The following is a 13,490-nucleotide window of genomic DNA, read 5'->3' on the forward strand; positions in this document are numbered from 1 at the left end:
TCCACCTTTCCTTTTCCTTGTTCAAATGTATCTTTTTTACAGTACTGCCTTCAATTGCCTAGCAATGATAGATAGGCACAAGCCCTAATCAGAAACATAACGTGCATGTCTTTGAAATCTTACATAAAATGCAACTGCATTCATATGTAAAATGAAGGGAAAAAAGTAACAGATGCAAAAATCAGTGGGTGAAGCTTTATTCTGCCTTCCTCTACTCCAGATCCTTCCTCTTTCACTCACACAATTCAACGGGCACTGTAACCATGAGACAATGTGTGACAAAAATGGACTTAACAATAAAAAATAATCTAAACAAAAAACCCCAACTACTAATTATGAAATAAGTCAGTCTTAGTCTGGTACATTACTTTTTATAGTACAGGCATATAAAATGGGTCAGTGGGTTTCACAGAGGGTGACCAGTAATATATAGCCCTTTATCTTCTGTTTAAGTAGAGAGAAGTACTGATTTCACTGCAATACCGATGCTTCCCTTGAAAGTAAATACAACCCTAAATCTAACCACGACCCTTAATAGCCCGTATTTATTTATTCTTAAACATGCAATCAATTTTTGTATGGCAGCTATATCTGCAGTTTAGTTAGAGAAGAGTCTTTAATAGAAAGAGCCTGGCAATTTTAAAAATCTTTTTTCTACTATCAATTTACAAGTGAACAGCAAACGTTTATTATTATGTTGCTAAAAGAGATTTAACATTTTGCTTGAGGAAAGACCTCCAGTAAAAAGGCCACAGGGCTAAAGTGTCACTTCCATAATTACTTATACTTCTGTATATCACACTGTTGGAATTTCTTAAGATTATAATTTTCCAGAAGGAGTAATTTAAATCCATGGCTTCTTGTCATATGTTTTTTCTTTCCAGAATTCATTTTGGATTGGGGGAAGATCTACCACACACTGAGGAATCACAGGCTCACAGATATTTGGACTTCATTGTAAATTCAGTTCAGCTGACAAGATGTTCCAACAAGCGACATCATTCCAAAACATACACAGCTCAAATCCATTCTCAGACATCCTTTCACATTTTTATGGCCTAACTAAATGTTTTCATGTAAATTTGAATTAGACATTTAAATATTCTGAGCAAAATTTCTTTTAACTTGTCTCTTGCAGTTCAGCTGGCTTCTCTGGCTCTCAGTTTTGTAGTGAGGAATGCTTAATGCTCTGATAATGCCAAGGGTGAGTGGAGTCTTAAGGAAACTGAAAAGAAACTTTTCCCTGACTTTCCTCTAGATTTTGTTAAGCACAGAAACAGTCAAAAAAATTAATAACACCCATTACCTCCACGCAGTTAAAAAAAAAAAAATCTTTAAAATCCACATCTGTGAAAGACAGACACCTCCCAGCAAATGAGAAGGGAGCAGACACAAGCTTATATCTCACCCATGGAAAGATAACGGCAGTGAAGTCCTCAGAAAGCTGAAATAGCCTTACTTGTAGCATGCTTGCTTGGGGCATAGACTTAAAAGAATAGGAAAGCTGGATCAAAAGGGAAGCTGGAGAGATCAGATTTCCCCTTCCTCGGTGGGAACCAACATGAGGGTTTTCCCATAGTTTGCCATCAGGATGGGGACGAGCAGCCATGAGGGAAATGCTCCTAGGCAGAGCAGCTCTTAGTCTTAGACTTTTCCTCACTGGCCAAGGAAACTGCCAGCCAAGCCGAGCCCCACCTCTACTTTCAGGCCAAAGCTTCTGCCCTTAAATCAAGCACTGCATGGAGCAGGCACCCTTCTTCCTGTCCTGATCCCTCTGTCCCCTTCTCCCAGTGAAAAGGATCAACCTCTTTATTTAATATGAGGAGAGAGTCTTAATTACGAGCAGCAAATGATTTATGCTGCCCCAAGTCAAAAATAAAAAGAATCTCACTTAAGCCCTTCATAGCTTAAATGAATAAAATAACTGATTTTACATAAACATTGTAAAGTTCCTGCACCTGTAGGGCTTTGGCTTGCATGTTACATATACTAGAGATGCTAAGCATCAGGGCTCAGCAAAATATCCAGTTACCTAAGTAAACCCACAGACTTAACTGATACGTTTGCAAATCTTGCTCAGTGGGGGTCCAAAACTTCAGTGAATTTGCAAAGGACCACTCAACATATTTACTTCACAAAGATCCTGAAAACTATTTTCATATGCTTCTCAAATGCTGTGCTGAAGTAAGGGAACATGACACTGCACAGGAATAAAACTGAGATGAACACTGAATAACAATGTGTTTTCAGATAAAATTTGGCAGATTTGGAATTAGATAAATATTTGCAAGTTGGAATTTTCCCCACTTAGCTAGCTGCATGCTTGCCCTAGCCTGATCATATATGCCAACAGCCTGGGGTAATTCCTAACCAAAAAATCTAAAGTTTGACTTAGAGGTTAAATTGGAAGAAAATAAAAAAATGAGAGACAGTGAGAAATTATTTGGAACAGTGAAATTAAAAATTATCTGGAACAAAACATTGTTTCCCTTATCACTTGCACCTAGAGATCCTGTAACATTCTTTCAGGTGTAGTATGTTTTGAATTTACCAGTTTAACATGAAAGGAGAAAACACACATCTATTATTGTTCACTCTTTCCTTTGCCCAACAACCCTTCATCTGAATTGTAATCGGCCACTCCATTAACAAAAGTTTTCTCGGACTGTTACTGTGTATTTGTGTTTACATAAGATGCCTTTATCCTTTGCAGCATCGTGTTTAGCAGCTTTCGTTTTTTCAGGACGAGTTTTACCCTGTCATTTCCTGTTTAGTTACGGGTTGAGCTCGCTTTTGTTTTCTGCGCTGTTTACTTGTACCCTGCTTCCCCCACTGCCGGGAACCACGGGCTGCTCGCTAACTCCTCAGCCTCCTCCTCAGCTCTGCCACTACAGCTTTGTTTTCATTTCCATACATCATTAACTCTCGTACAGCTCACTCAAACTTCACCCCCTCTTTTTTTTTTTTTTTAAAGTGCTTTAGTTTCTCTGTGTTAAAGGACTGATATGCTGAATCTTCAGAAGCCTCCTTAACCAGTGATCTTCCCACAGGAGGCACGAGCATCCTGAGAAATCAAGAACACAGCTCTTTCCCTAGCTAAATCTGCGTCACCATGTGGGGAAAGGAACGATGTTTCACCCATGAAGCCAGTAGCACTGGCAACCAGCCCTTAGCTCCTCACCCCCCCAGCAAAGCCCAAGGGCCTGGGGTGCCCATTCTGTGCCCCAAGCACAAGAGGATACTTGTACAAAGTGACCGTGTGAGGGGATGATGTACCTGGGATATGACTCCTGCATGCCGAGCCAGCAGTACGGCAGGAGAAAGAGGCAAATGGAGTGAGTGAATGGTGAGGGTGTATATGGCAGAGGAACAGGGTGGGAGAAAGAGGACAGCTAAGAGAAGAGCTGTAATGAGAGGAATTACTGAGGATGGTGAGATGAAAACAAAACAGAAGGTGAGCATACAAGAAAGCAGGAAGAGAGATTAAGAAAATCCATCCTGCCAGAAACAGCACCTCTTGTCATGCAGACAGCAGGTGCTGCTTGGGGAAGAGCTGATTCATACATCTGGAGTGTAGGAACCGAAATACCTCTACCTAAGAATGAGAAACTAAAAATAAAAGACTCAAAGGAGGTGGGAGAGGGTACCATGCTTTTTTCCTTTCAGCAATCTAGTGCTTCCTAACTACACTTTTCTTGTATAGTTTTGTGAAGAAATGAGAGCTGGATTTCTGGACCCTTACAAGAATCCTGACCGCTCATTTCAGCATTATCTCTTCCAATGCAAGCCCTTCCTGCCCTCCTCTTTGCCCTACTCAAGACTCATTTTTGAGACACCTGCAGCCATAGCACCTCCAGGATGAGATTCCCCCTTTGCTTGAGGTCTGCACAGACCCAGGGGGCTGAGTAATGGAGGTGGCACCGCGCTGCCAGGAGGCAAGGGACACTGACTGCACACCTACGCTGACCTACTCCAGCTTAGCTCTGGAGGACTCGTAATGCAGCCTATAACTGCTGGCCAAGTGGTGCAGGCATGGGTCTTTAACCCACTCTGCAACAGTCTTAAGGGGCATCGATGTAGCCAAATTTTCTGCTACAAGCAGTGCCTTCAGTGGCTTTCAGAAACTATCCTGCTCACCTTTTTCTGACTGACTTTAAACAGAGTCTTAGCTCCTGTCTCCTCCACTTTCAAAATTGCCACTGCATCACAAATCACTGGCAATGATCACTCTTAGTAAAGCTATGGGGTTTTATTAAACCTTTCCTGGAAGCCTTATTACAAATTAGATTTGATGAATTTCTATCAGATGCACTGGACCACTCCTCTTGCCTGACAATACCTGCAACAGCTTCTGAGGAATGTGCTCAGTTTCATTCTGCACACTTACTTTTTTTTTTTTTTTTTTTTTTTGTCCTTGCTGTAAGAATTGTTTTAGAATCTTATAATCAAAACTTTGGACCAACATTTCATTCATTTTGTCTCTGTGTAGGAAAAGCAGCCAACAGTGATCTACTAAAGGATAGTTTAAAAAAAACCCCAAAACAACTTAATATTGAAGGCTGTGTAATTAGGGGAAGCTGCACAATTTAATTGAAAAAAAAAAAGTTTATAAAAAAGAAAAACAATTTACAGACAACATTTAGTTTCCTAAAAGCTAACCTGAATCTGTTCACGTAAGAAATACTGGGATGTTTTAATAATAAGAGACATAGAAGTTTTGTCAAAATTCTAGACACTTTGAGGATTCTTTTTTAAAATTAATCTTTCCCCCAAAAGAAGATGGGAGGGAAGATTTTATCAGAGAAAAAAAAATCATGGTGAAAAACTTGGCAGAAAATTTTATTTCTACTAAATTTAGGCAGCAGTGAAGACTACATTTTTGGTTAGAAGCATTTCTTACAGCAAGGTGTTTGCTGGCATGTTATTTTAAAAAGCCAGCACAGTAGGATGACTTCTTTAATAAGTGGGCATAAAACCCAGAGATTAGAAAGTCTCAGAGCGAGACACAAAACCCCCTGTGCAGTATCTGATTTCTTTGCCAAAGCAAGGAAGGTTTTTAATAAAGGTCATGGAGAAATAATCTCCAAAGACGGCAGTCTCTTCCCCCCTATATGTTTACTCTTTTATTTCACTCCTTTACAGTGAAAGCAGACCTTAACATACACACACACACACACAAAAGGAAACAACAACCAAAGAGGAGGGAAAAAAAAAAAAAGGAGCCTGAAATTTTAGTTACACCACATGTGGTTTTCATTTGTGAAAAATGAACAAGCTGTTTGTGGTTAAACTGTCTAATCTGCTGTTATCAATCTAGCGCTGCATTCAAGATTTACAGGATACATCAGCTTCTGTGCCACATTAGCTGTAAAAGGGAGAGGGGGTGGGAGGAAAAAGGAGGAGGAGAGAGTTTATCCTGAGGAATAATATTTCCAATGCAGCCACACTCACACTACATCTGGTTGTGCTGGTAGCGGCAGTTAAATTGAAATATTTCACAGCGTGTGTCAGAAACATGCAGAATGGTAATTATGACAGATCTGATTAAGCCTGAGTGCCACTAGCTCCCTGGCCAGCTCCGGTTGTGCAGGTGTGACCTTGTGCGTGCCTGCGTGTGTAAATAAAATTAATTACAAGCGAGAGGGCGAAGGCTTCGGTGACATCACAAAGCGGAGAAACTCCCAAGGGGGAGACCTAATGGAATATTTTCCCTCAGTCTAATAATACAGTTCATATTGACTTGAGGTAATTAGTGGGATCATTAAAGCAGTTTTCCCGGCGTATTTGGCTGCCTGATCAGATTAGTGAAAATGTTCTTCAGAACAAGCCCTGTGTGGTCTGCCAGAGAAGGAGGAAATAAAAAGCAACAAAGCATATTTTGGAATGATAAGCAGTGCTGGACTTTTTGCACGGTATTTTGCAGGGCCGGTCTCGGGAGCTGGGGCACCCAAGTCTCCTGTCTGGTAACATCTTTCATCCTGGGCACACGTGCTCCCGTGGCATGGCATCTAAGACTTTTTAGATTTGTTCCTTTACCCTTCGAAACTACACCCTCACTGCTTACAAAAACCAGATAAAAGCCTTGCAGAGCTGCTAGCCTCTAAAGAACTACATTAAGATAACTGGGGGAAGGAAGAAGAATATATGCATGCTCAGCTCCCCCCTACCTATCCCCCAAAAGCTAGCAGAAGATTGAAGGCACCAGTCTGAGAATTAGTAATGGTTTCCTTTCATAACAAGCTTACCCCAGCAAAAATCAGAGAGAAAAAAGAAAAAGTTTAACTATGATATAAAGTCTTCCACGGTAACAGAACACAGAGCCCTAATCAAGAAATGGACCATTTGTTTAAAAACAGTCTATTGAGCATGCTCTACCTTGCAAATGGAATATGCCAAGCTCTGTCACAGATGGCAAGCTTTGACAGTTCCCATCCGTAGCGTCGATACTCGACAGTTCAGCACAAGATCAGTGACATTCTGTCTCATTAGAGCCACGCTAATTATCACAGCTAGTTTCAGGGGAAACCATGTGTTGCAATGGTCAATTTGAAGGAGTCTGTGCATCAACAAACTGGTAATAAGGATCAGACACCTTATTATATGACAGCATGCTGCCTATGATCTGATTTACTGAATCAGAGGTACTGAGGCAACACTGAAGCCTGATGGGTTATGGAATCGCGTGTACACAATGCGTATCTAAAATATGCTTTAAAAATAAAAGGGAGCTATATAGAAACAATACAAATAAAAATTTTAAAACAGTGAAGTTATAATGAGAACTTCTTTCATTTGTCATTAAGACATGCAGAGATGTTCAAGATCTTGTCAGCCAGTTTTATCTTTAATCAAATCATATAAGATAAATAATTCAAAATGAAAACTGTGAAATTATGGATTATGCTAAATTACAATTCATTCCATACTCTGATTTTTCAGTTTCAATAACATGTACCAAACATTCCTTATGTTGTGCCGTCTTGCTGCTTTAACAGAATTTCATATTTTGTAAAGAGCTTCCTCTACTTGGCTCTCTTTTTTCATTTGTACATTTAATGACTTCAACTTGTACTTCTAGCTTCTCCCACACATCCGTGCTCCTTCCACCAGACAAAAATCAGCCAAGAGCCCCCCTTTTGCTGTTTCTAGCCACCTGCAGGGCCACATCCTGCCAGGCGCTCAGCAATCCTAGCCCCAGCGCCTCCCAGGGACATGCTGCAGGCTGAAGCTGTGACAGCATTAACTCCTGACCAGCGCAGGGCAGGTGTGCACTGCATCCCTCCAGGGAAGCTCTCCTTAGGGCTCAAATATACAGCATTTCTTGAAGCTGCTACCTGTTCTTTAAATGGCCTCTATGGGGATTGTAAGCAGCTTCTGAACGGCTCATGCTGCCACCCACCTGCCTGGGAACCTCTAGCTGGACCCCACATGGAAAGCATGCTCTGGAAACACACTTTTTCATCAGTGTGTCAACAAATCCAGCCTTTGCCTTACGTGTTGAAAGGGCTGCATGGCCCCAGGGAGCTGTCTGAAGAGGTCAACGTAATCCTTTTCCCTTGGCTTGAACCACTTCAAGTTTTAATGCCTTCCCAACACCCCCCCCACCGGCAGATTTCCATGGGCAATCGCACATTTATATGAATCACCTTGGAGATTTTAAGGAGGTTCCTCTTCAGTGCATCTTTGTTTACTTTTTACTAGCGGGAACCCAAGACTCACTGAAGTTAACCCACTCCACCAAGGTCATGCCAGTAATGTGGGATATGGCCAGAATCAGTGCTGGCCCTTCTCCAGGTCTAGCCAGGGTGAGTGACAAGTGAGTTAACTGAACTCAATTTTGACACCTTTTTTCTGAGAATTGATTAAAAAAAAAGAAAATCCTGAGGAAATTTTCTGAAGTTTTAACCTTTACTACTGAGATGTAAAAAAAGATGAGGACATGGGGCAGAGGAAGCACCTCCTTAAGCATTCATTTTGTTCCCACAATAGAAACCCGAAAACCTCCTTCCCTCTGACCTGGGTGAGACAGAACATACTATGACTCTGCAACATGGTATTCTGTGGAAGAAACAAATCAGCTCTATCTGCCAAGTTTCACAGTTTCACTGAATGACACGTCGCTTTATGGGGCAATTCCTGATCGCGCGAAGAAGCCCATCTTGCTTTCTCAGTTCACACTCTTCCTCTCCAATCCCTGCTGACACCCGATCCCATCCCGACTCCTGTTGCTCATGGCACCTCTTCAGCTGCCAGAGCAATCACCCAAGGGTAGCAGAGCGGGGAGGAAAACAGAACAAAATAGTAAAATAAAATAAATGGAAGCTGTTGTTTGGTGCAGTTCTGCAGAGAGTGCTTTCCAGCCACTGTATCTCACCTTCCCATGAGGGCAACGGATTTATTTCCAGGTGGACCAGTGAAAAAAAGGCAGACATCAGAGCACAATTTGTTTCCACCTCGCGTCTCCCTGTGCAGTATTCCTCCCCGCTCTACAGAGAATTCACTGTATGCCAAGGCGGAGGGGGGGGTGGGGGGGAAGAAGGTTTTTAAGCCAAGACTTAAACCCAGGAAGTGACTCAGCTGCTCTGAAGGAGACAAAGGCAGGAGAGGACCCGACAGAGACACAGGGTGATGGGAAAGGACTGAGACCACTCCCGCTCCCTAGGCTGGACCCTGCTGGGGCAGCCTGAGGTGTTGTGCCCCGAGGAAACAGCTTTGGAAATAAATTTCAAGATCTCCCTCTTAAAGCCACATTGTTACCAGAGGGTTACTCTTGGTGATAAAAAGGTTTCTTTTCCCCCAGCTGGAAAATAGTTGAATAGATTGTTCTATATCTGCGGTAATGGCATGTTACATCTTCGTGCCAGATCCACAATACCGTGCTTGTTCAGTGTGGGAAGCTGTTTAAAAATGACTTTCCTATTAGAGTATATAGCTTAGTCTCTAGATGGAAAAAGCCAGATCAACGATATAGCATTTATAAAACTGCTGGTTAAAAAGATAAAAAGTGAGATAACAGACATCAATTTTTCACTATAAATCTCCGGGTTTACTACAACATTAAAATTTCCAGTAAAAGCAGGGTTTTATATACCTGAACTCTAATGGCCTATTCTGAAAATATTTATGTCAGGAAAAGCATGGTATTTGCATGCCAAAAGCAATTTAGTGCCAATATTTAGCATTCCCTTCCCATTTAACTCCTTCCCTTCTACTCAGAGTGTTAGATGCTCTGCTTAATGCCTACCTGGTGTGCCTCTGCACACAGCCTTTGGAGGAGGACACTCCACGTGCACACTAAGGTGAAAAGTCAAATACTTCTAATAAAATACCACTGTACAAAATACTTGCCTGATGGCTTAGAATGGAGTCCCTGGCATGGACTGAACCAGTGATTTTACCTCTATGTCTTGCATGCAAAACAGCTCATTTCCAAGGGGCTAACCGTCTAACCAAAATGAAAGATGGGGGAAGAAGGACAGGAAATTGGGCAACACAATGCAACAGCTCAAAGTAACGGGTCAGAACTCTCTGTAATAAGATGAAGTTTCTGGATGTATGTGTAGTACTCCACTAGCTTTATTCTAAAACTAAAACTGGAGCACAATTCTGTGAGAGGCAAGTATCTCACCTTCAACATACAGGCATTTTTATTCAGTGAGAAGGGGGGACATTTTTTCATGTAGCCAGCCACATTCAGCAAATAACAGGACTGATGCTGCAGAAAAGCACTGACTTTAGCTATTTATTCTACTATAAACTCATTTATAGGTATAATAATGCAAGCTAATGTCCTTATACTGTAACATATGGGACTCTTGGAATACAGAAGTTTATATGATTTCAGTTTTTGCAAACTGTAATTTTCTAAATTTAAGAAAGCTTGAGCAACATAGGATGATTTTCAGAAAAGTTTTGCTTTCTTCCCAGCTTTGTACCAGCATGTGTAGGCCCCAGCTTTTCAGGATAAGCCGTTAACATAAATGTAACTTATCAAACCACAGCAAACATACAGAAACACTAGAAGTCTCTACTTGCTTCATCTCTCTGGGCTTTTAGGTTTGGGTTTTTTGTTTGTTTGTCTGTTTTTATGGAATAAAATTAAATTTCAGCATCTGTCACCATCAAGAAAAAAAGCTCATTCCTGGCTCCCATGTGAAAACATTGTAACCAATGCACAGTTACTGAACCATGATGCCTTAATGATCATTACACAAATAAACTTTTTTTGTTTGAAATAACGAAATTAAGAATGTGCTTTTATAATCACTTGAATCAGGCTGTCAGGTTATAAATTTAATAAACCCCCCCGTATGATTAAACTGTAAAAGTAATGTGTACCACACACATCTATGTGTGGATTCTTTTCATTTTGACTTATTCAGGTGTGCTGATTCAATTTTAGTAAACAATGCTGTTAGGTTTGCCATTCTGCCACAAAAAATCAGCAACCTGGGAGCAGGCACAAAGCATTTGGTAAACCCTTCTGTCTTCTTTTTTGCATGCATTTTTCTAAAGCTTCTTTTCAACAGAATCTAAGAAAAAAATACGCAGACCTAATAGGCAGTCAACTTGCAATAAAAACATGAGGTTTTCAATACTGACATTAGTTTTTTGTCAACTACAGTTCTAAAACTCCCCAAAGATACAATGTATTCAAGCAGTCTGAATTACAATATCTTCCTTAGCTCCTCAGTAGAACCATAGTAACTTTTAAAGTATATATTTTGAATTTAAAATAATTTCAATTTATGCTGCAGATAATATATTGATCCTTAAAAACATAGAAACTTTAAAAATATATACAATGCATACAACCTTATACAGGAAAAGAATTCAACATCAGAAGGAATATTCTAGCTGAGTCCCCAGTCTTGTTGCAAAGACAGTCTCTTTTCTTTGGGAAAGCCAACAAGCCACTAGCAAAGAGTGCCATGAACCTACAAGTAAGCAAATCATCACTCACCTAAGCCACAGCTCGACCTCACTAACATCACTGCAATCTCTTCTTGTTCCCCCCAGCCACCATTGCCCTGTGCTATGACCTCTGCCACACCGAGCCCCCGTAGCCAGCTGGTTTGTTGGGCATCAGGTCTACATGTGGTCCTCTGTCAACCAGGTAACTTGCCAAATGCACTAACACAGCAGAAGGGAAGTTGCTTGTTTTTTACCTCAGCACTAGCTAAATAGAAACTTCTGTAGCGCATCATTTAATAACTCTTCTGTACAAAGTGCTCTTGTCAGCAGAACATTATCTGCAGTCTCCTGGCTCAGGCAAACCCAGCCACCTTGCAGATGCCAGCTGCTTAGACACCCAATCTAATGTTGACCCAAATCAGTTTCTCAAAAACCAAAATTAATAAAAAGGCCCTCCAGCAAACAACTATCTTTGGCCACTGGCAGAGCTGTTTTAGGTCACACACTGTTTTATACCACAACTCCAGACTACACTCAGGAGTTAATCAAGTTTTTATACCCACAATATGATAAGAGCAGCAATGTTCAGTTTTAGTGATATTAAAACCAAAACTATTAACCAACGCATCCTTCTCTAATATGTGTCCTCCAGACTTTTCACTAACTGGAAGCTATTACTCTAGGATTTCCAGTTCTAAGCAGGAAACCAATAATATCTCCAAATTAAAAACAAAACAAAAAAACCCCAAAACCCAACAGCAACCCCAAACCAACAACAAAACAACAATGGATCTCTCTCAAGTGAGGTTCTATTAATAATATGTTTGATTGAGCCTCCTTTTTGTGCAAGGGAGACTTCTTTATCCCTAGAAATATTTCTCTGTACCACAGATAAGCCCCAATGCAGATTTTTTTATGATACAGATAACTCCTTAAATATATGTGGCTGGGCTACATATCTTAAGTCTATTAATTGGGACTAGTAGGCAGCTGGTTAGAGATGGCCCAACACATCCAGTTTACCTAAAAGGTTACTTCTGTGAAGCAGTTTTCTACTACAAATGGCATCGCTAACTACAGACCAGGACGCTTGCTTCACATGTAAGTTAACACTGCATTGCTTAAACTGGGGAGAAAGATAACCTCTGAGAATACAGGCATAATCTCCACAATAAAAGAGAAAAGAACTATGTGTTTGGTGTTGTTTGTTTTCTATACTTGGTAACAAAGTTTGTACAAGAAACTAAATTTAATACTAACGGTCTAAAAATACCTGCACCACATCTTCTGGAAGCTTTTGCGCTTCTCTTTGATTAACTGTCTGTTTTAAAGTCTGCACTGGAAGAGCTGTCCCGCCTAGCAATTTTAAGACTATGCACTAAAATAAATATACTATCACACAAATCAGATCAGATTAAAATTATGTGGACCAATAGATTGGCTCCATACCTTAGTTTTGTGGAGAACTGCAGTGGAAAGGGGAAGGTGTAGAAAATGGACAGTTCTCTACCCCCAAGTCTTGACATGTAAATAAAGACATCTGAGGAGCACACAGGTTGGAAGCTGCTGTAACATTCTATCATAATTAGAAACATTTCAAGAGCCCTGTAATTTCCAATCAAAATTACAGTAATTTCTGATATACAAGCCATGATTCATGACAGAATTTTTACATTCCATGGGAGATTATAGTGGCCTGATGTATGACACACTGAGTACAGCACTAACATAAACAATTCAGTTTAATGTTTAAACAGCACTTGGTGTTTAGAATCCCACAATAAAAGAAACATATTATTGTAGAAATTATCACTTTGACAGTGATTGAAGGGAAGGCAGGCATGTGGCCTATAAAGCTGTAATTTTTACAGTCCACAGCTTGAGTTTAATCATTTTGATATAACATTTCCAAAATATCCCTTTAAATGTTCCTTACAGCATATAACTTAGGAGACAACATCCTTTCTGTACAATGAAGTGAACTCAAAGACATGAACAACATGGAAGTAAAAAGTTAAAAACTGTTATAAAGAAAACCAGCACTAAAATGCTGATGGCCCAAGAAACATTAGTCTAACTTCATTATCAGCTTTCCCTGGAAGATGCTGTATTTCCCTATGAAACAATTTTAGCAAAGGAATAGTGATTAAGTGGACTTAACATTTAATCTAACGTGAAAATTCGACATTGTAAGCATTGGTACCTATACCATTTCTTTCAAATGTTGGTATAAACATAGTTCTAGTCTTTCGCATTTTTCTGTATGTTTTCAATTACTTCTTGAGCACATTCTCACTTAAATCAATGCTTTTGCGCACTCCGGTGATCTACCTCAGAAGACATGCCACTTACGATAATCACACCCAACAAGTGCTTGCTGATTTCCCTCTCTTGCCACTAAACTTGACAGAAATTCTTCACTTGAAGAAAACAGAACAGGAAACCAAACAGCAAAGGCTTAAAACTGAATATGTAATATATACACACATGCAGGTAAACAAGCAGCCATCGTATTCCATAATGATCATTTATGTTTTCTCAGATGTAACCTGTACAACTGTTATTTGCTGGTTTTT

General features: G+C 40.2%; 1 protein-coding gene across 7 annotated transcripts in view; it reads right to left on the reverse strand.

The window, feature by feature from the left end:
• The window catches only part of SATB1 (SATB homeobox 1), a 92,609-nt gene that overhangs the window by 13,114 nt on the left and 66,005 nt on the right, over positions 1-13,490 (reverse strand). The window lies entirely within an intron of this gene.

Source organism: Lathamus discolor, chromosome 2 (assembly GCF_037157495.1).
Source record: "Lathamus discolor isolate bLatDis1 chromosome 2, bLatDis1.hap1, whole genome shotgun sequence".
In the NCBI taxonomy this organism is placed as follows: Eukaryota; Metazoa; Chordata; class Aves; order Psittaciformes; family Psittacidae; genus Lathamus; species Lathamus discolor.